This window comes from Wyeomyia smithii, chromosome 2 (genome assembly GCF_029784165.1).
Source record: "Wyeomyia smithii strain HCP4-BCI-WySm-NY-G18 chromosome 2, ASM2978416v1, whole genome shotgun sequence".
Lineage (NCBI taxonomy): Eukaryota > Metazoa > Arthropoda > Insecta > Diptera > Culicidae > Wyeomyia > Wyeomyia smithii.
Genome location: NC_073695.1, coordinates 216,470,423 through 216,493,929, shown reverse-complemented (window position 1 = coordinate 216,493,929; position 23,507 = coordinate 216,470,423). Strand labels below are relative to the sequence as shown.

Genomic DNA, 23,507 nt, shown 5'->3' with positions numbered 1-23,507 from the left:
TACAAGTAAACAAATTAAAATTAGTAGTAGATTAAGTAAGAGTGATAAGTGTTGGTGTTTGGTCCTTTATATCTTTTAACATCTGAACTTGTTTGTAGAAAAAATCTTCTGAATGAACTTTCGACAAAGATTAGCGCAAAACTACTTAAAATCTCAGGGAACTGATCTAGTTTGGAACATCAATGCAATTTGCCTCATTCAAACAACACCAGTTGAAATGGTTCGTTACCTTCAAACAATTTTCTACTACGCAGAAAAATTCACGCAAATAGAAAAAAGTAACAACCTTATCCACAACTTGCTCCAAAAGTTGAGATGCGTGCCCCTTATCACCAACCCGACAAAGCGTTGATCGCAAAAGCTCGAACGGTTAATTTTTTCTGCGATCATACTGCGAAATGCTCTTCTTCTACGGGTGTGCTCTCACACCACTCTGCTGCTGCTGCTGCCCGGCTCAAGCTTTCGTGCTCTCGCGTTTGCGTTCCTCTCTGTTTACGAGGCGATCTGTCGGCGCGGAAGCACGCACCCCAACAGAGCGATATCAGTCAGCAAGTTGAAGCCAGCGGCAGCGGCGGTGTTGCGAAGTGTTGTTGTTCAGTGTTCGTCTGCGATCGGGGCATACCACAATTTCTATCCTATGCTTTCTTCTCTTGGGGGCACGCTAGCCAGATATGTGGTTCCTGCGTGGTGCTCTTGCTCAGTCCGGCTCGAACGGTGTGCAGCAATAGGGTGCTTTTCAGGCAAATTGTGCTTATTCCAGTTCGCGGCCAAATCGCGTAACGGAACGTCCGAGCGTGAGTGCGAACCGTCAGTCGGTAGTAAGTGTTTGATGGGCTAGAAACGGTGGAAATTGGGAAAATAGTAGATGGTGAAGCAAAAAAAACGCAACCTTTCAGTTTTGAGGAAACGCGTTTTGCAGGTGTAGAAGAAGTTATGTACTCGCTGGTGGTAGCCGAAATCGAAGTTTCAGAATCGGGAACTAAATAGCATTTGTTTTGTGACGGTCGGTTGACCTCCGATGCGCAGTAACTGTTGACGAGTTTTGCTCCATTTGGAAAGGGATTTAATATCGTAAACCATACCCTCGTGGTGATGTTAAAAAATAACATCCAGCTGAAAAGTAAATAAATTGAACCGTGTTTATTAGTGCAAAAAGAACCGATTATTCGTGCTTTTGGCGAAGTGTTCGTGTACAGGAAAAAGACCGCAGATATCATTCGATAAGCGTTTATCTGCATGCCACATGTTTTTATCGCCGAAAAGCTGGATAGTGTTTACCGCAAATGGTTCATTGTATGCCGGATTTCCAGCGAACGTAATTCTTGAAACATATATAACAACAACAACAGTTAATTAATAAAGTGGAAGATTATTGGTTCCATTTATGTACGATCGGTTGGATGGGCTACAAAGAAGCACAAAGTAATAAAAGTGGAAATAATCGAGTGTAACGTCAGACGAAATGTGTGCAGCGAAGAAAGCAAATTCCACACGGCACAACGACGGGCAGTAAACAGGATTATTGAACTTATTAATTTTGGAGCACTTTTTACACGAGGAGTCCGTACGGCAGCGGCTAACTGCGTGCTTTACGCTGGCGGCCACGATCCATCGAACGTCGATAGCTGCAGTAGACCGTCACTCAAGGTAAATATTCGGGGTAGTGCTTACTATGCGCTAGTATGCTGGGGTACCGCACTTGTAAAATATAGGCACTCAACCTATTTGTTACGAACGGTGGGCTCTCTTGACGCGTTTCAGTTTTCTTTTCTGTTTTGAAATTTGCAAAATTGGTTTCGTTACCGCGTTTCTGACGAACCTGTGTGGACATAACAACGTACGTAGTACTTCGAGGGTACAACAGTAAGGTTCGTTGCTTTGATTGGCGTTCGGCGGAGATTTCCTGATTGCGACGCAAAGTACGTCTACTGGGGCCGTGAGCTGGAAAATAGGAAGTTCTCGAACCGCTTTTGGGTTAGGCAACTGTTGCAGGTTTACAATTTTCCCGCTAGCCGATGAGTTAAAAGTATTCAGTAGCACCAAATATTTTTCAACAATATTATGATTCAAATATGAATTTACAAGACCCAGTAAGTTTTGAAAACTGCATATTCCACAATATTGTGGAACAGAACTAATCATATGTAAATTTAAATTATCCGTAACTATAACGCTATTATCACATGTTATTTAGCCTTAATGAATATTTCGTTCGCATTCTCAGTTCTGGTACATTTACATCGAGCCTCGCCGCTGATAGAATTTTCAGAACTAGTTCTCTAGTAGTTTAGTTCTCACTCAGTAAGCGTCGAAAGATTACTCAAACTGCTAGTAAAAATTAACGTTAATTTGGAGCAATAAGAGCGTTGAGATAAATATAAGTGTTGAGATATAGTAGCGGTTTCCCAATGTAGAAAATAATTTTTTATTTCGTAAGCTTATAAAAAACAATAATCCTATTCAAACTAAAAATCTTCAATCGGAATCATAAAAATGCAAAACGGACTAGAATAGTGAACCTACCGTAACGTTGGAAATTGGTGATAGAGAAACAACAAGAATACATTAAATAACTGTAAGGGAATAGCTATTAAATTATGTGATTATTAAGCTTAAGATCCAAAATAGGCTTCCATTACATATGTTTGAATTCAGTCCGGATAGTAACACGTCTACTAGAAGCCCCGGGTGCAGGATATTGAGAAACCTTCCTTCCTGTGAGCAAACGAAGTCTCCAAGAAAGTAACTTGTATTTACCTGCAAATTGCATTCCGATTTCTTTCTCAATTTGTTCTCCGTACATTGATAACCGCAAGATGCCATTTTTTTGTGTTCCCTCACTCTGCCTGTCTTTATCGGTTGTAGCACCCGGAAGGCACCGCGCGCTGGCTAGATATTACAATTACCCCTGCAATCAATCGAGTTCACTTGCATCATCGCACAATTTCACACACCGGTACGCTTGAGTGTGTGGGGTTCGGTTTTATTTGCCAATAGGTTCCTTTCGAACGGCGTGTTTCTTACTTTGAAATGCGATGCGGTCTTCAACGTACCACCCCGTGGGGAAGGGGGAAAGCTCCCAGTGTTGTGCTAATTGATAATGGTTCGACTGATAATTATTATAACCATAGCGAAAAGTGACGGGGTGCTGTAACATCGTCGTAGTTCGCGATGGGTAGTAGCGACGGCCGATGAAAATCGATTGGTTGAGCTCCTTCAATTGGTTATCCTCTCGCTATTGGGTGCAATGTTTGTGTTTTCTGTACGATGTCGATACTTTTTTGTTTAGCTCGACATACAATTGTACACCCATTATGGGTAACGAGAATTGCGACCTAACCATTCTGAAGTGCTGTGTCCTTGGTTGGTACATATCTTCTGGACCGTGAAGGAGCCTGGCCTGGTGGAAAATATAAACAGTGCAATGAATTGAAACCTAACGTTGGTCATTTTGTTACTAGTGACGGACGGTCATTAGGCAACGAAAAGCTTTGAGGTATCAGTTTCCTGCTTCCGCGTAATAAACGGAAGGAAGCTTTTTGAGATCATAATGCATTTACTTGAGAGGATGCTATCAATTTAATATGCCAAAAATTTGGCGAGAATTTGTATCGAAGCAAAAAAAAAATCGTGTTGACCTGTGATATCCCGCAACACGAAACTTCATTTCTCCCCCAAATGAGAGCACTTACCGATCAATTATCCCAACTCGGTTGGCGGCCATTTCTGCACTGAAGTAGACAAAATTCCATCGAGAGAACTAGATTTCAAATTCAGCACCATTTCAAACTGTTTGCGAACGAAGGCAATTAATAATGGCCATTTGAAAGCACACTGATCTGGTTAGAGTAATTGTTTCAAGCTCGACAAACGAATCGGGGTGAAGTTTTTCAGGAAACGGCTTGCAACGAGCGACGGCAAAATCACGTTCCACGAGCAGCACAGAAGTGGCCACAGTGCGTGGCGAATGATAAACGCTGAGATTAATCCGTTTCGGTTGGTCACAATCGCTGCAGCAGCGGGGTAACGAACGAATGCCGAAACGAAGTGCCGGTCACGAAATTACCCAAACTTGACCTTCGACGAAAAGATAGCAATGAGTTCAGCTTAGGTTGGATTTATCTAGAGCGATTAAAAACACAACGGTTAGCGTTTGATTTGTGGTACTAGGAAGAATCAAATACCTGAACCGTATTTGTACCCTATACGTGTGAGAAAGAGAAGAAAAATATAAGCAAGCAATTTAAGCAATCGCATCGATTACACAAAGATTTTTAAGACAGTGTTTAGGACACAGTCATTAAGACAATTGCAAGAAAAAACTGTAGTTCTATTTATTATGAATGACGTAAGCTGAAGCAGCAATGCATTTGAAAGAATGTAATGCTGTATCAAAAAAAAATGTAGGCCCAATTTCTGTCACATTGCCCCTTTTTACTCATTTCAAGACAAAATTTAAAATAAATCAAGGTTAAAAACATAAGACCATAAAAAATAAAATCCAAGATAAATTAAAATTAGTACAAAACTTGTTTGTTTGCTGTGAAATTACTAATATTTAAGAGACAAAATTTGCATAATATGCTTGAAAATGAATACAGAAGTTGGACTGAAATTTTTAAACAATAATTTTAAAGTTACCAAATAACACCAAATCTGGAATTAAATTGGTTTCTATTCATGCCCAACAGTGACAGATTTTATTTGGTTATTCTGGAATTTTTGAACTGTTTTGTCTCAGTTCTGTTTCAGTATCGTTAACGCATGAACGCAGTGATGATTTTGATGGAATAATTGATGCATAATTCAACTAGTTTCAAATAATTCATACCTCATGCTTGTGCATGAATTTGGAATTTCATTTTGAATGAGATTGGTTAAAACTAAACCTGAAGATTTTTTCAGTATTTGAAATTGTCTAAACATATATTGGAATTTGTCATCTGAACCGAAGGAATTACATACATTGAAACAAAATTCTGAAAAAAAAGGCCGCAATGGAAACATTGTTGTACCCATATTATATTCTTGATTTTGATAAAACAATCTTGAAACTAAATTTTAATATTAAAAAAGAATCATTTCATTTTTTCAGAATTTTATCCAAAAAATGATATAAAATTTCTGTATTACAAATTATTCAAGCCGACGAGCGCTCGGCTTAATGAACCGTTGATGGAAAATTTGAGTAATCTTTCACAACATTAGCAAAGGTTCAGCAGCAGTTAGCTAACAGAAAAAGTTAGTAAAGTTTATAAAAAAAGTACGGGTTTGGATTACCTCATTATGGTACTTCATAGATGTTATACAGAGTGTTCTATAAGTTCGAATACAATTTTTTTATCGTTGTGTAGGTGTTCACCATGTGCATTCTGTGTATTGGTTTTGATGTTAACTTTCCCTTATATATAGGCTAACCGAGGCACATGGTGTCGACTTGCTGACATTTGCTGTTTGTTTACCGCACACGATAAAGAAGTACCGCGACGTCATACTAAAGTACTTTCTCGGCACGCAGGTCAGGAGTTCGAGTTTACTGATGAGAAACTCTTTGTCTTACAACAACCGCACAATGTCCAAAATGATCGGGTGTTGGCTTCGACCTCTACGGGATGAATCGCCTACACGGCGAATATCTTCAAACGTGGTGTCGTGAGAATTTGAGGGATTTTCTCGATATAACTTTCTGGTCACCCAGCTCCCCGGGCCTTAATCCTCTGATATTCTTTGTATGGTCGAACATGCTAGCAGGCAGAGCGGACATAAAATGAGCACTATGAACCAATTTAAGAAGCTCGTTTCCATGATCTGGGACAAGATACCGATGGTCTAGGTGCGTGCCGCGTGTGATTCTCTTGATATAAGAAACGTATCAAGCTCGTCAGCACAAGGCTGCTCTCAGCTGATATGTCGTAAATGTTCTCAATAAACACGTAGCGGAACGTGTTCCCCGGCCATCATGGACACTCAACAACTGCCTGTTAAGTCCAGCCAACTTGGAGGAACTGCGAAGGAAGTGAGCATACTGGAAAAGATCAAGGCACAATTATCAAACGTGGACAGAGTGGTGGGTTAGCTTTGTCAAAAACAAACTGACATCGTTCTTCAAATGGAAGAAAAATCAGTACTATAACACCCACAACAACATGTGCCTGTTCTTGATCTACTTTCAACCCCTATTAGATAAATTATCCGAGATATGTAATGATGGTGGAGAATCCGTCACAGCGTATGCAGACGACATAACGATTATTGTCAAGCATCCTGAAAAAACTAATTAATAAGAATACTCGACTATTTTCGGCAGTCTGGAGAGGAATCTGAAGCACGGCTTAATTTGCAAAAAACCGTGGGACTGAAGCTAACGGAAAGTTTCCCCACACCTCCCGAATTAATTATACAGAATGAAGTGACAATCTTGGCGTAAAATTTAGTGCAACGATCGATGAAACCATTCGAAAAAATTGGGAAAATGTGTGGCTGAGCCGTACTAGAATCTTGAACATAAAGCAACGAATATGGCTGCTGAACACCTATATTACAATAGGATCGATTCTAAAGCAGCAACTCTCACAGTTCATATGGAATGGAGTGGGCTTGCACTGTCCAATACGCAAAAGCAGATCCTTTCTGGTAAACCGATTTCAAAAAGCGAGAGAGATACTATCTTACTAAAATGAGTACGCCCTTAGAACGAGGAACCGAAGGACATTCCAGTAGAAATGGGGCATTACAAGGAGATCATCAAGGATAACTAATCAACATTCCACTGGAGGTATTAGCGGAACCATTTGCACAGAGGATCTATATACATTACTTAAAAAGACTTCCTGGAAACAGGACTGAAGGCCTAATCAACAGGAACTGGTGTAGAGTCTGGAAAAACCTGAATAGGAAGGAGTTGTCATCAGAGGAAAAATCCATGTACTACCTGATCTGTAACGAAAAACTTAAGCATAATCTTTGCCACTTTCGAGAAGGTCGTAATGCAACATCAAATTGTGTCTTCTGTGGTGTTGAGGAAACACTTAAACATAGATTCTCAGATTGCCCTACTATACAGCCCTTGTGGAGCATAACATCTAGGAGAATCTCAGCCTTGAATAGGTTCCGAAATTTCCCATCTCTCCAATATCCGGAGTTGCAAGGAACAACAAATCGCACTTTACTAAAAATAATAAAACTGTACATACGATATATAATGTTTATAAACGATACCCCAATAGAAAATCTAAATGTACCTAATTCGAAATACTATTTGATGCAACAAAATCATGTAACAAAATTTTAAATACAGTAATGAGGTATATAAAAAAAATAAACACCTCAGTAAAAATTTACTTAGAAAAAAATATCTAATATTTTTATTTTCAATACATTTTCAAATTGTGTTCGAACTTATCAAACACCCTGTAGAAAAGCTCTGAGAACTTACTCTCAAATGTAACAGAAATTGCCGAATTTTGGAACAATGCAGTGAAGATGTCATCAATTTTAAATTACTTGCCAGTGATGAACTCTTCAGAACATGGCACATATACTTTTGTATTCCTGGATGTCATTGTTTGTATCACACTTAAACACTTGAATAGGTGAGTCTCTTGAGTCGTTGTAAAAACAACATTTTTCAGAAAATGACGTCGAAACCAGGATTCTCGAAAGGAAAATACCATCATCAGAGCAGCGTGAATAGGAAGATGTGATCACTCTTCACTCTTCACTTCGATTTAAATTTTAATAAATTAAAAATTCGTACCCATTTCGAATGACTCGTACACATGCAGGTTTCGTTTCTACATGTGTACATTTCTTTATCAAAGATATTCTTTGGATCCAGTTTGTATTTAAGGAATTTTTACGGAATTTTCAAACAATTTTAATAGGGCCTGAGAAAGACAAAGATCAATATTCCCACCAACTAAAAATCATATGTTTCCTTTTCAGGCATTTTGTTAGTCATATTAAAACTACTGGAATGCTCTTGCATTGATTTCGACAGCTGAAGGGCTCAAAAAGGAAACAAACAATTTTGAATTGAGAGCTAAAATTAAGAATTCCGTAATCAAACTCGTTTGAAAACACTCACACTGGTGAGCAAATCGACGTGAGAGAGCAGCGAATCGTGTGCAGGCATCCCAAGAGTACAGCCTTATCTGTACTGTCTCCTCAAAATACTTTTTCTGTTGCTGTTTGCTCGTGATACCTACCCGCGCTAGCAGTCGGGTAATCGCACTGGAAATGCATTGGCAACAGAGCACCACAAAAGGAAACAAAAAATGTACTACGGGGCCGTTCCTAAACCACGTGGCCATATTTTGATCACTTTCTCGTGGTCATTTCGTTAACCCCCCCACCCTCGTGCGTGGTCTTTTGACAAACCCCCCCGTCCCCCTCTTTATGACCTCGTGATTTAGGAACGGCCCCTACGTGTGTCAATTTGGCATTATTTGAAGGATGCCTTCAAAATAGCGATCGTAGTAGAAAGAAGAAGTGCTACACAAACAGCGCGTTTTGGCAACAGCCCAAATCCACCGGAGATATTTCTCCACTTTTTTTATTCGCATATGACGAATGTCGTTTGATGGCTTTTAAAAAAGGCTGTAGGAAGAATAAGCGTAAGAGATAAAATACAAACGGCTCGGACAGCTCTCGTGCAAAGAAAAGTAAACTCGGCAATAGGGCGGCTGTGTATCGATGGATGTGTGTGTCGCATATCGATTGTTATATACAACATACATACCATCGTCGACATGGAAATAAAGTAAACGAAGAAAAAACAATCGTGTATGGGGAACTAGACGGCAGCGTTATATGTATAGTCATGTTTTTTACGCTACTTTTCTTTTGCGGGTTTTATTTTTCAATTAATCGAAAAAGGTACGAGATATCGACCTCATTCCAATCACGTTTTCCGCTTTAGAGTAAAAGTAATCAGAGAATTTAGACTGATCACTATCATGTTCACTCAAAGTTTAATCGTTTTGGGACAGTTTCCTACGTTATTTTTTCAACTCAGTTTAGTCTATTTTATGCAGTACCATACAAATTTGGAATGCCAAAAACTAGTACTATCATAGAGGAACGCTCTCGAATGTTTTGAAAAGAACTGTCATCTCTTGATACATTTTTAACCCTAATCGTGTGTAACTGATTAGCTTGCAAAAACACACCTCTTCTGAGAGATAACAAATTAAGATGAGCTTTCTCACAATAACTACACAATCTGGTGAGCATCTAGGCAGAATAATAGATTGCGTTTGATTTGAATTTTGAAACTGAAAAAAATATAGACGCCATTCCGCATCATTTTCTCCATAGAGAAAATTCATGTTGTCTCTGTTGTATTGTCTCAGCGGTGTGCAGCGTTGCGATGTATTTCTGTGTTTCGCTCGGCTGTGGTGTAAGCAGCAAGTGAGTATGTTATTTTGCTGCGAGCAACAGAACTCAGCTCTCCTGGAGAAGAGGTGTTTTTTAACTCCGCTTTTTTCGAATAACAATCTTGACTACGTGAAACGTTCAGTTGTTTTATATCTCGAAAATGTGAAACCCCGATTGGGAGTATAAATCTAAACAACATAAGGAATTAGTTTTTCGTGAAAAGTTAAATGATTGTGGTTAGTGGTTTTAGTGGTTGTAGTGGTTTTACCGAAGTCCGTCTAGAAATTAACTTGGGCACTAGAGGGTTAATTGCTGTAATAAATAGTTTGTTCATGCCAGAAGATGACGAATTATATTGGAATCGCGACTAACTTCTCGTTGTTAGTCAATAGATGGCGTCAGCAGTAAGTGTTGGTCGATTTTGACATGTCTAAAACGAGATGAACCAAGCTGAGACATATGGTAAACAAACCTCTTTAAATATGGCTTTGTGATTTTATTATGGCATCATGTACTTTTAGTTATGTAAAAATGTCTCTTTTTAAAAAAAACAGTCGTCATCCTCGGGAAAAGTTACTTACTTTATTCAAAAAACAAAAAAAAAACGGTGGCTAAAGCGCACCAAGAGTTTAAAAAAGTTTACGGAAATGCTGGTTAAAGTGGAACATTGAACCGTGGTGGTTCCTTCGCTTTGAACACGGGAATTTAGAAGTTGAGGAGTGTCGTCTACGTAAAGGTAAACCAAAAGCTTTAGAAGATACTGAATTGGAAGAATATCTCGTAAAGGATTTATGCCAAACGCAGGAACAGTTTGCTTTTGTATAGTATGTCACCTGCCAAGTCATTTCCAAGCGATCATGTGCTTTTAAAACAAAGGAACTTTGAGCGTCATTTTTTCGCCTGTGAACAACTATTCTAGCGGCAAAAAAGGAAGTGTTTTCTTCATCGCATCGTGGCGGGGCACAGTGGTCGGAAGCCGGAATAAACCTCGATTTTTCACGTCAATATTTTTAATGTTTTGCATTTTTTCGAAGATTATCAAACTGTAAATGACCTTTTCTCAAAGTTTTATGACAATCGGTTGAGGTATCGATTTTTAGTCGCACTTTGCATGTTGTTATATCAAGCAATTTTGATGATTTTCATGTTTTAAATCACAATTTTTAACTTAACTCCAAATACCTGTAACTACCTGAGTTTTAATCCGATTTCGATCCAGTAAGTTTCATTTTGAAAGGAAATTTATGTAATTTTTTGTTGATTTTCAAGATTCGCCAAAAATATAACCAATTTCTCAATCGAGGTAAAACATATTGCTGGGAAGCCAAAAAACATGTTTTTTCTAATTCCATTTCTACCGTACAATCTTGTAAAACAGTTTGGAACGATCGGATTACCAACAACCAATGGGAAATTTATTGTACTTTTTTTGATTTCTGGGTTCTGTTTTGCACATCGTTGCTCATAGGGAGATATTTTGGAAATAAAATTATGAAGACGTATGGTGGTCAGTTGTAAAATATTCAGTTTCGTATATTTGAAGGAAATGCTCGATTGGGAAGTACACTATGGTGACTTTTTACGCGGCTTTTTTTTAGGCGGATTCCGGAATTTACGCGTTTTATTTACGCGGATTCCGGAATTTACGCGGTTTTTTTTACGCGGCACGTATCCCACGCGTAAAAAGCGACTTTAGTGTATACATGAAGTTTTTCCAGTAACTCAAGCATTTTTATATAAACTTGTAAGTCGCTTTCAGTACTACAATATGTATAAAAAGAGGATAAATTGAATTGATGAGAAAAAATATATCGTCTTTTATGTTTTCGTTGACGTTAAAATAAACTACCGTTCGATATCATAATTTTCCTTAAAAGACCTCTAACATATCGTAGAAAAATCTTAAATTGGTCAAATGGCTTAAAAGCTGAAAATTTTTCAAATAAAATAGCTCCCGACTACTCGACTGAATCAAGAGGTAAAATAAAGCTACATTTAAAAAAAAAGTAAAAATTTACACTAAATTGGACAACGCAGAGAGCAATGAGATGAATATAGGGGTTGAGATGAATATAAGAGCGGTTCCCTTATTAAAATTTTAAGCATGATTTGAGCAAAAAATATATCTGATCATGAAGTCGGCCTAACGGCACTTTAGGTGCGTAAATTGCTCTTTTCAACATTTTTTGACATCAGAAATGAGTTCACCACCCCAAAATTGTAATAATATTTAATTTTCAATAATATAAAAATAAGCACTGACGAAGGCGCTAAGTAAGCGTTGAAATACGTATATGCAAGTGATAAGTGAAAAGTGATAGAATTAAATAGTGAAAGTGGATAAAAAGTGTAATGTGTAGTGTAAATATTCTATCAAGACGCTCGAGCAGAATTTAATAAATATAAAAAAGACTTTTAAGTTTTTTCCGACTTTTGTTCAGAGTCCAGCCACTGTGGGGGATGGGAATGGATTCGTTGCAGTAACCCACAGGATAGAAAGTCATGGGAACTGTCCGGTCATGCTTCTACGTCATTGACTCACGATGCGAAGGTTATGCTATGTATTTGCCTATTTGGTGGGACCAGGTCGGTATTATTTATTTTGTTGAAACCGAATGAAACCATCACTGGGGAGCGATTGGTGCGATTAGACTGAGCACTATGCGAGAAACGCCCACAATATGAGCAGTGGCACAAAAATGTGATTCTACTGCATGACAACGCTCGGCCTCATACTGCCAAAGTCGTAAAAAATTACATAGAAATACTGTAATGGGAAGTCTCATTCTACCCGTCATATTTCCAATATACCCGTCAGTTCTCCTCATATGGAAACATTGAAAAATGGCTTGCTTCGTAATTGGATAGCATCAAACACTTTTATCGCAACGGTAATCAGGTTATGCCGGAAAGATGGGACTAAGTTGTAACTAATGTTGGGCAATACTTTACTTGATTCATTGCAACTATTATTTTGAAAATGAAATTGCGTTTTTATTTACAAACAGCTAAAAGTTGCGCAACTAATATTCAGCTTTATTATCAACAAAGTGGTTCTATTGGACCCGAATTCTAGCTGTAACACAACTTTAGTGCTAAATTAGATCTAAACTTGTACGAATTTGGAGAACATAATAATTGTTTTCAGATAAAGCGTCCAGCCTTGACATAAGTACCATCTAGTAATTGGGGAAACTTGCTAGTATAACACGGTGTTATACAATGGTTAGTATGCTAACTATACTGTGTAGCAAAATAAATCCAGAGGGCTCGAAAAGCTTCGCAGCCATCAAAAAGATCGATTAGAGGGCAACCACGCGCGTACAAAAAAAAGTCAGTCAGGAAAAGAAACACTGATGTGTAGTCATGTGTTGAACATGGTCGGTTTCGCGATCGACGTGGGTTTGTGTAATATTTGCTCGCCAGAGAGCATATTGTTTCAGACTAATAATTTCCTTCTTCTTTTCATACAGTGAACAACAAAAGAAATGTAGCTTTCCTCATTCGAACAATACATAGTAGATAGGTAGGTAGGTGCTTGTTTTTTTGCTGCCTTTCGAACAAACTGTTGTTACCCACCGCGAGTCATTTCCACAATGATTGATGATCGCACTTCTTTCACCAAGAAAATATAATCTGAAATCAAGCATTACGGCGACTGCGCACATGTTTATGCTCGGTACGGCTGCCAGTAGTGGCTTGTGTTACGCTCTGACAGCCAAAATAAGCAGAAACAAATTAAGCTTCCAAAAGACTCTGCTTAACCTTTCGTGTACATGATGTCAATCATGATCTCGCATTACGCTACTCCAAAGTGGTGTTTTCCTTTGCCAGCAGGATTTGAAGAAGCAGATTAAACACGATCATAAACCGACTAATATGAAAGGTTGGGCTCGACATAAAAGTGTGCACACGTGACTACCGGTTCAGCCGAATTAAGTACCCATTCCGCATAAACCACACACTTCACACCTGAACATATATAGCAAGGCATAGCCTCAGACTGTATAATCACCCTATTGTTTGATAATATGATTGAAAGAAATAATTTTTTTTCTTTCTTCTCCAACGACGCTGCAGCAGCGTTCTTTGGAATGAAACGCAAGCCAACAAAAGCTCTCATCGTCTTCTATCGGAGACATGCCGTTAAGCGTCGCTTCTCCGGTAACTGATTCTACTGTTTGTACTTTCCATGATCGCAGCAGCAGTTGAACCTACTAATCATGCCATAAAATTAGAGGCATCAAATTTCGTACAATAGCTGCAGAGCTGTATAGTTTAGAATCTCATTTAAACAGTTTTTTTCCAAACACCCTAAGCTGGGATTAATGTATTTGAAATGAACATCGCACATAATAAATTTTAATCGCCAGAAAAAAAACTAGCAGTACAGGTTTTACTTCTACTCATTGTCTTGAGAAAATTGAAAAAAAAACAAAGCTTATTTTTTAGTTATAGTAATTTTTCTATCATTTCTTCATAAGAATTTGAACCATTGTTAGATCAATTAGAAATAATCTAACGAAAAATGGCCAACGACGCTCCACTTCACGGTACAGTTTCCTGAAGCGGGAACAATTTGATCGTGATTTTATTCTGACTGAACAAAAGGGCCTATAATACTCGTAAAATGTTTACTACGTACTGTTTTGCCGTTTTTATATAAAGTATAGAGTGCGTTTAGCATGCAGAATAATTTATGCTCACAAACAAACGCAGTTTGCTGACGGTAATTGGCTGTCAAAATCACCATGAAGTGTCATGAGCTGCAGGACTGAAACTGTTATAAATTTTCACAACGCCAGGCATGGTTAGGTGAAAAAACTGTTTCCTATAAAAAAAGTATGGTAGATGTTGCATGTTTTGTTGGCGGCGTCGTTTCGGCCTGCGGTTGGAGTTAAAGTTGCAGCACTGCTAGTGCACTACTTGCATACAACGGCTGATTTGACTAACAAATACTTGTTTGTTGGGGGCAACAACTGCTTAATTTCATGATGATAGATGTGTAACCAAGCGCAACGAATCGGTGATTATGGTATGAAATATGTAGAAGAGCACTGATTTTTTATTAGCATCAAACAAACGGTGGAAACTTGGAAACGGATTAAATTTGTCTGAATGGTGTCTCATTTTTCTTTTTTTTCAGGAATTTTATGCGAGTTCATTACTTTTCTCGCCTAAACCATTTGTTTAACTGTTCTTATACATATTTTTCAAATATTTTCGAAAAAAAGAAATCTTTTGCGCCTAACAAAAATAATAATTGTACAGCTTTCGGCTCAGTTTTGTCTCATTACTCGATTGTATACCAAGTTTGTCTTAGATTTAAAAATATTTTATTTCTTTTGATATAATCATGTTGAACATTTTACTTTAAACTTTGGAGAGAGCTTCCCTCGAGAAAGACGGACAGAAAGGGTCGGGACTTCAAACAATACGATTGTTCCTTTAATAAACAGATTGTAAAAATAATAAACTAAGTAAACAATAGACTTTTCAAGTTACCGACACTTTTTAAACGTCGCGTAAAAGCCATACTAAGTTATTTGTAAATCAAGATAATATTGAAGTACTGTTGAGAAATAACAGTAAACTGCCGTTTTACAGTACTAAACAATTTGCATACTTATATTGCAAAATAAATTGACACAACGAACATAAAGTTGTAAAATTATGCTTCCCGAGACCGATGTTGTAATTCTGCATAAAGTCAAAACATTGGCTGCAGAAATTGATTCACACTGCTTTGAATCTTCACCGCCAGCTCCAGAAAACGATGACTCCGGTTGGTCATCGCACATGAGGCCACCGACCGTATCGGATGGGCCGGAACAATAGTGGGAAAAGAATACTTCCCCGACAGCACAAGAGGGCATTCTTTCTGCTTCTAATGGCTCATGCTGTTGTTTTTATCGGTTGTTGCTTGCTTTGTTGCAGAATAATTCTGCTTCCCAATTTCATCTGGATAAAACGTAGGTATATATTCCTAATTGCGCATGGTTGGCCGGTTCGGAAATTGACGTAACAACATTCACCAGAGCGCTAGGCGGAATGTGAGAGCAATTCAGAAGGTTTTGAAGGGTTTCGGTTGGATGGGTACTGAAAAGACTTCCCGCTAATAAACTGCTGAGTTCATCAACTTTTGTACTGAAACGTTCGTAAGGCAGCGCTGTTGTAATTAAAAATTCACAAGAGGGAGCCAACCGAATGTCGACGCCGCCGCCTGTCTGCTTGATAAAATTATTGGAATCATGATAATTATATTCTTGGCAATTTAGTTTTTTTTTGTTGTTGCTGAACTAACTTAATTACTTTCAAAAAGTTGTAAGGATGAGACCAGCTTCAGGTTTTTCAAGGCTGTTCAACGAAGCTAGAACCAATCAAAGATTTATTTTATTTTAAATTTAAAGTTATTTCACTAACATTAAACGAAAAACTGACATATATGGGCCAATTTTTCAAATCAGCCAGCCGCGCACTAATGTGGAAATGGAATACACCGATTTCCCGTCCACAGCCTAATAACACGGCCGACCGTTTTGTCTACGGAGCAGGGAAGGCAACCGAAAGTGTGGCAGCAAACCGGCAGCACCAGTTACAGCCCCGGCCTGGCGAGTCCAGCTGACGGGCCAGATCGGAGCTGAAGTATGCAGGCTCCGTTATTTTTAATATTGGTGCCTCTGAACGAGATTAAACCACCTGAAGACGGGGCTCGCAGTAAGCAAGCTGCTGCTCATCACGCGGACCCGTGGCAGGAAGGCGTCGAGCCGGGGAGCCACGCTCGCTCTTGTTGTGGTTCACTTTTTCTTTCGTGATTTGTTTTATGTTCTGCTCTTATGGGTGCCCCTTTCGGTGTTAACGTACAGCAGCGCAGAGCGACTACGTGTTAAAGATGCTCGGGCTGCGATTGTCTACAGCAACTGCTAGAAACTAATCAACACAGGTGACTTTAACAGCTGGAACCATTGTTCTACACGGCCCAGGTGATGTTTTCTACAAATTGAAGATGTACTTGATTTTATTTCGGTTTTTTATGTATCCATTATGATTTCATATTTAACCAACAGTAAAAGAAAGCAACATTCCGCATAATCATGACGATGTGAGTTAAGCGGAAAAGGCGTAAAATTACAATCTTTGAAGCGAAAAAATACTCAACCTAAATTTCGCTACGTGCGTGTAGCTTGCCAATGACACTTCTGCAGATCATATTGAATTCTTTGACTATTTTTTCAAGTAATCGAAAAAGCCTTAATGTAAAATATAATTTAATCAAAGAAAAACATGAGTCAAGGTAAGACCGAATCTGAATTCCGATCAAAACGGAATCTTAACAGTCCAATTTTCTTCGGAATGGAAAGGCACGGAGAGTTCCGAAATGTGTAACGGATCTGGTACTCCCTTCTGAGTTGAGGGTTTAGGAAATTTCGATTGTATAATCGGAGGAAATCGCAGGCAGAAAATCAAAATCTGCTCTCTCACAAATGGGTCATTTTTGATCACAGTACAGGTTTGGGTAAGAGGATCTTTAAGTTTCGCAAAATCAGATAATGTGAATGAACATTTAATTTGGAAAAATCAGAAATTTCAAGTTCGCGGAAAAACAAGAATAAAGAATAATATTGAAAATAAATCTCATAACTGATTCCAAACGGTAAATACCTAGAACTTTTTTCAGTCAACTGTTCAGTCAATCTGTTGAGCGTAATTCTGAAGAAGAGCGAAGTTCAATTGACATAAAGTCATTCGAAAATAATGTTGAAGATTGCTGGAACACAATTGTTGGTAGATCATTTGTTCACTAAATTTCAATTAGAGACGAAAAGATGAATACAGTACAGTGTACCTTGAAGGCTTATTATTTTGACGTAGAATTATGTCCCACGACAACATAGGGGTAAAATAAAAAATCGAAAACATCGAGTGCGCCACGAAACTTGTCCAATTTTAAACGCTTGAAACTCTGTCGGGTACCAACGGATTTTTGTCATTTCTACAGCTATCGATTAGAAAATTAGCTATGCATCCACGAAAATGCGGAAAATTGTTATTATGTGGCGCTGACTATTGTACTATCGAAAAATGTAGAGCCTTGTTTCGATTGCTTACTTCGATCGTGCTTGTTTAGCTCTACTGGTAAAAGCAACGTATGGAAGTCTGAAATTGGCTGCTTTACCGCTTGTCTTGGATCAATTGTACAGTTGACAACAAACTAATGAACTTCGCGCACAACGTTTGACTATACTGCAGCTCATAGCAAGTCCGTCCCATTTGCGTTTTGGTGCTGACGAGAAAATAGCAATTGAAAATCCTAACGCTTTAGGTGAAATTTTGCACTCAAATGCTTTTTCAATCAATACCATCAACAGAATTTAGTACTGCAATGACAATCTAACACTTTTGCATCATAAAACTTGCATGAACACCGAAATTTGATTAAAATTTGTTGAAAATCTTAAGCTGGGACTCACATGCGATTACTTTTACGGTACGTAGCCAGAATGATAGCAAGTCAGTCCCATAGCCAGCTACGACCGGTGATGAAAAACAAACTACTGCAAATCGATGGCGGTGCTATACCGTGCGTTTGGAATGAATCTATCGCTGGTCAATTCATAAATGACCTTCTTTCGTGCTTCATTAAACAAGTTTTTTGTGAGAAGCATAACACAATATACCTACCAACTGCGCCGCTCAAAATAAAATTAGATTTCGTTTTTACATACTGATAAATTTAAAGTCAGTTTAGGTGTAGGAACTTGTTCTAAATTTTCCTGAGAGCGGTCACACGTTCGTGACGGCGGACAGCTTTCACGTAGCAGAGGAAACAAATATGAAAGAATACCTATAGCTTAGGAAAATGTTTGCTCCGTTAAAAAACAGCTAAGTAGCGTACCGAAGTATTTAATATGACTGATAAATTCTTCAAAACGAAATTCACGACAATAATTGAACAATTCTTAAGCACGTCGTTACATAAAATACGGATAAAATACGAAAAGTAGTATTTACTAGAGAATGCTTCAACTAACAATACAGTGACACACCTAAAGCGTTCACTGTCAACAAACAACAGCTGAAGGAAGCTACTGGTGGAAACTTTGTCTTGAAGAAAACATTGTACTATCAGCTAGAGCCACACGATGTAGAACGCGTAAAATTCAATCAAACCTCCTATCGAATATCACTTGGTACATCCAATTCTAAACCTGAAGACCATTAGTTTTGGTAGATATCACATTATTCATAATCATTATTGGCTGTGGGGTTAAATTGCGAAGATTTTTTCAATGGGACCGACTTGCGATCACTTTTGCTATGGGACAAACCAACTTGCTATTTTTTCATAGTTCCTCAGAACAAAGTATTCAAAAATATTTGTTTTATCGAAAGTAGATATAAAAAGGAATTGATTCCATAAATAAACTCAAAATTGATAAAAATGCAATTGGGACGGACTTGCCATGAGCGGCAGTATATATGTGTAAACAGTGTACAGCGCAATCCGTCACTTTTTCACATTCCATGTCTATCGCGGCGCCGCCTAGATGTAACAATCACACGGGTATTTTTGTCGTCATACAGGTAGCAGTTTTGTTCATCGACACATTGCTATTTCGTTAAATCAAATTTGCAAGTTTTAATGTCTGATCGGTAATTAAAAGAAAGACAATGCCCCATTCATCCTATGCTAAGCTCCAATTCCCGATAAGTCGAATCCATCATCTGCTACGTAATGGAAATTATGTGCTATGGTGCTGCATAACTCGAATAATTCTCAGCTTAGTAAAAGGGTTGTATATGAGAGACGACCGCAAGGTTAACGTAGAATTAATACAGTCTTTCTGTTGCCAATGTATTTCTAGCAACTCAATTGGAATTCATCAATTTGATTGTCTGAGTGGTAAATTTCAGTAATAGTTCCCTTTCAACTCTCTCTAACGCTTGGATAAAGGATGGATTACACTGGTCTACACAAGTTTTGCCCTAGAGCTCATACTGAAAAAATATCAATGGTTATAGTTTGTTAACCAAAAAGCAAAGCCTTGGTGCTACATTCCGTATCGGAATTCGACCTTTTGTTTTACTATACACAGACTTCGCAGCCGACTGTTAAGTGTACAGGACAATTGCGGGGCTAGCCTATTGACACTAACAGTCTCTCCCGAGCCGGGACTCGAACATACGACGACTGGCTTATTAGGCCAGCATCGTACCTCGAGACCAGCTGGGAGATGAGTTTGTTAACCATTCCTGTGAATTTTGGTGCACCTAGCCAGCTCAGAAGTGCGTCAAAAGGTCGCAGAGTAATTGCTCGCCGGGCTCGTAACTTTTACGTTTACTTACGGCAAGACTTCATCTAGCTTTCGGAAAATCTGATGTAATTATCCATTGAAAACACACCGCAAGATCAAATTGGGATAAGAGTTTACCATGAAATGTGTTCGGTAATTCCAAAAAGATAATATCTGGAATAAAATCAACTTGGAAAGAAAAGTAGAAAAACGATCACAGAAATTTTAAGTGATGATGAAAGTGAAGTGAAAATCAAATAAATGAATTTTTTGTTCGCTAATATACGCTAATATAATATAATGATCGATGTGAAAAGAACGGTTAGACGTCGTACACAAATTACGTAACGCTAAAAATCCAGATTTTAGACCCCCTGTGTAATGATAAGTAACGTTCAATGAGACTCCCCCCTAAAATTTCGTTACGCTAAGCCCCGAAATTTTCGAATTTGAAGGAAAATCGCAGTTACGTTGTTTACTGTTACTGTTTCAACTACCCCCCTCCCTCATATGTAACAATGAGTAACGCAAACTAAACCTCCCTCCACCCCTCCCTTCATGTGTTACGTAATTTGTGAATGACGCCTTATGTAATTTTCACTCATTTCTTTAGATTTCTTTTTACATGAATAACTTGTTCAATTATCCATTATCGTACCGACAGTTTTTCTACGGATTGTCAAGTAAACGCGACCTTCTTTCCCTGAAATTGTTTATTTTTCATCGAAATAGTGTAAGCTTTTCGTTGATTTCTTGTAGGAGTACGCGTAGTAGTATTTCTTATTAAGCTCGCAGAAACAGTAATAACGGGTCACAACCAAAATTTTAAATCTTTTTTGGCTCTCTTACTCAACAACATACACGTTCAGAAAGCAATGAGAGTATGTAAATGTTAGCTTTCAGCCTCTATATGCCAGTTTTTTGTTTTGTTTCGTTTATGCATGCGCAGCTCTGCTAAAATTTTCGTTGAAACAAGAAGCCTTGTGAACTGTACACAAATTTTGGCAAAAAATTACTTGTAAAAAAGCAAAGCCTTGGTGCTACGTTCCGTATCGGAATTCGACCTTCTGTTTTACTATACACAGCCTTCGCAGCCGACTGTTAAATTTACAGGACAATGGCGGGGTTAGCGCTACGATCCTACTGACACTAACAGTCTCTCCCGAGCCGGGACTCGAACATACGACGACTGGCTTGTTAAGCCAGCATCGTACCTCGAGACCAGCTGGGAGATCGTAACCTGTAAATTACCTGTAAACTATTTTAAAAGCGAAAATTTTCCGGTTCCGACTGTGTACAATTTCCGGCAAACCTCAACAATGACTCGCCAGGAAGTTAATGGAAGACCGGCCAAAGTGATGGACAAAAAAGGACTTCGGTCTTCTTGTCTAAATAATGGTTACAGTGATTTGGCTATCAATCAAAATGTGTACCAGAACGAATGTTTGAATAGAATGTTGATTCCATTTCTCCACAAACACCATGCCGATGAAAGGTATGGATTTTGGCCAGATAAAGAATCATTACGTTAGGCGTCATTCATAAATTATGTAAGGCCTTTTTTCGAAATTTTCGACCCCCCCTCCCCCCATTATAAGGCTTAGTAAGATTTTGCATTACCCCCCTCCCCCCACGAATCTTACGTAAAATTTTTTCTTCAAGGGAAAAAATATTTTAGAAGATGGAACAGTTGTTTTACATATAGCGTATTCGTAGAGGATAAAAACAAAACAAGTTGATTCAGTTAATATCATGTTAAAGTAAATAAAATAAAAATCAATTAGAAATGAAGTAAAGTACAAAATCATTCAGCGAGTTTTTAGTTTTGTTAATTTTTTTGTTTTTCAAAATTTTTCCATCTTACGTAAGATTCTCTTGAGTCCCCCTCTCCCCCTTCGTAAGCATTCGTAAGAAATTTGGACACCTCCTCTCTCCCCCTAAACCCTTACGTAATTTGTGGATGACCCCTTACGGCAAAAAAAACACAAACGTTCCTGAACGATCATTCGACCCCATTTGTAACCAATATATCGTAGATATTTTTGATTTTTTAGTTTCTTGGTGTACAAAAATAACTGGAGAGCAACGAACTGCAAACAGTTGGTGGGTAGAATCTGGAGAGCATTCGAAAAGTGGGCGTGGAGGCCGTACAACGCCGGTTACGGAGCTTTCTCAAAAGTTCATTAGTTTTATTTTTCGTTGATAACACTGGTCAACACAACAACAACACAACAACAACACAACACAACACACCCTAAAACTCAAACTGTAAAAAATGAAGGATTATAGCTATTTAAGCATTCCTGTGAATTTTGGTGCCCCCATACATTTATGTTACTGTCACCCACTCCAACGCGACCGTTAACCGTGCGCCTCCTCTTACTGTTGAATCGGTCAAACGCTAAGTTGATTATTCGATAGCCTTCTAGGAAACGAACTATGGCGGAAATTTGGATTTGGAAAAAAGTTTTTCTCCAGAATAGGGTAGATCTGCTTAATATAGACCACTTTCTTTAGTGGACCACCTGAACTTCTTACACCAAATTACACATTATAAATACTAACATAATAACAATAATGCTTGTCATTAGAAATGTTGCAACAGACGTTCACTATAATATTCTTCATTAAAGCTGCAAAGAATGTCTTTTAATAACAGCTACCTGGTTTGCCATGGTTTGTTAACGTTTTCATAGGAAATGGCTTTACCAAAAACTGTATTGACATCACGCTTTCCGAGCGAAAATAATCAGATTTCCAATGAACGAGTAGGATAAGAGTGTCTTTAAAAGATAAGCAATAAATTTTACTAGAAAACACTTAAAATATTGAAAAAAATAGTGGCCCAAATAAGGGTGGAAATAATACTGTTTTCCTTATTCCGACATGCTTCATTTCGAGCAAGAGCTATTATCGAAATAATGCTGCGAATCATAGTTACCATAGTTACCATAAATTTGTTATGATTGAGTTATTGTATAATATTGCTGCAAAAATGGGAAAAACGCCGGAAATTGGTAAAAAATATACTGAAGCAGCTGTTACTGAGTGTCTTCAAGCAATAAAAAATGGTGTTTCGAAGCTCGCAGGCGCTCCAATGTTTCACGATCCACCGTAATGTTTCGTGCAAGCAGCAAGTGGTCAGGAAAACCACGAAAAGGTAAACAAACTGCATTGACTGCCGCGGTAGAGGACTCATTTGTTCGCTGGTTAACTCGGATGGCACGTAAAGGATTCCCTATTACGAAAGAATGGGTGCAGTCTACAGTTGATCCAGATCCAGAACTCTTTGTGCGTAAGCCAGAATTAGTTTCATCAGCGGCAGCTACGGTTGAAGAGATATATTATTTAGACCTGGCCCAAATTAGGAAATTGTTGTGGTCCAAATAAGGAAACGGTGGCCCATTAAAGGAAACTGAAGCGATGATTTATTTCTTTTATTATGTGGAAATAGAGGTATTATCTAGTTGTTTTTCATGCAGAAAAGAAGATAAACATGTTTCTTCATGTTTATATATAATGAAATACTTAATTCAGTTAAGATATTTACACTTTTTCTTGCAAAATTTGCAGCTACGCTACTAAGTGGTCCATTAAAGGCAGTTATACTCTATTACAATCGAGCTCTAGATTCAAATTTCCAAAAATTACAAAATTCTCCATCGATTCAACAGTGAAAGGAGGCGCACGAGTAACGTTCGCGTTGGTGTGAGTTGGAGCTTTTGATATGTTTTTGAAACAGCTAGGGGCACCAAATCTCGCAGGAAAAGGCAAATATCTATAATATTTCATTTTTTTTACAGTTTGAGCTTTATATTTTGGTTATATTGGAAG

At 38.2% G+C, this 23,507-nt stretch overlaps 1 protein-coding gene across 3 annotated transcripts in view; it reads left to right on the top strand.

Annotated features, from left to right (window-relative positions):
* LOC129721836 (uncharacterized) overlaps positions 1–23,507 on the top strand; it is a 185,793-nt gene that overhangs the window by 67,774 nt on the left and 94,512 nt on the right. Inside the window, exon 1 of one of the 3 annotated variants that reach the window (XM_055674883.1) lies at positions 550–1,647. The exons of the other annotated variants lie outside the window; for them this stretch is intronic. The gene's annotated coding sequence lies outside the window, so the exon portion shown is untranslated. Of the gene's footprint in view, positions 1–549; positions 1,648–23,507 lie in introns of those variants that run through there. 3 annotated transcript variants of the gene reach the window in all.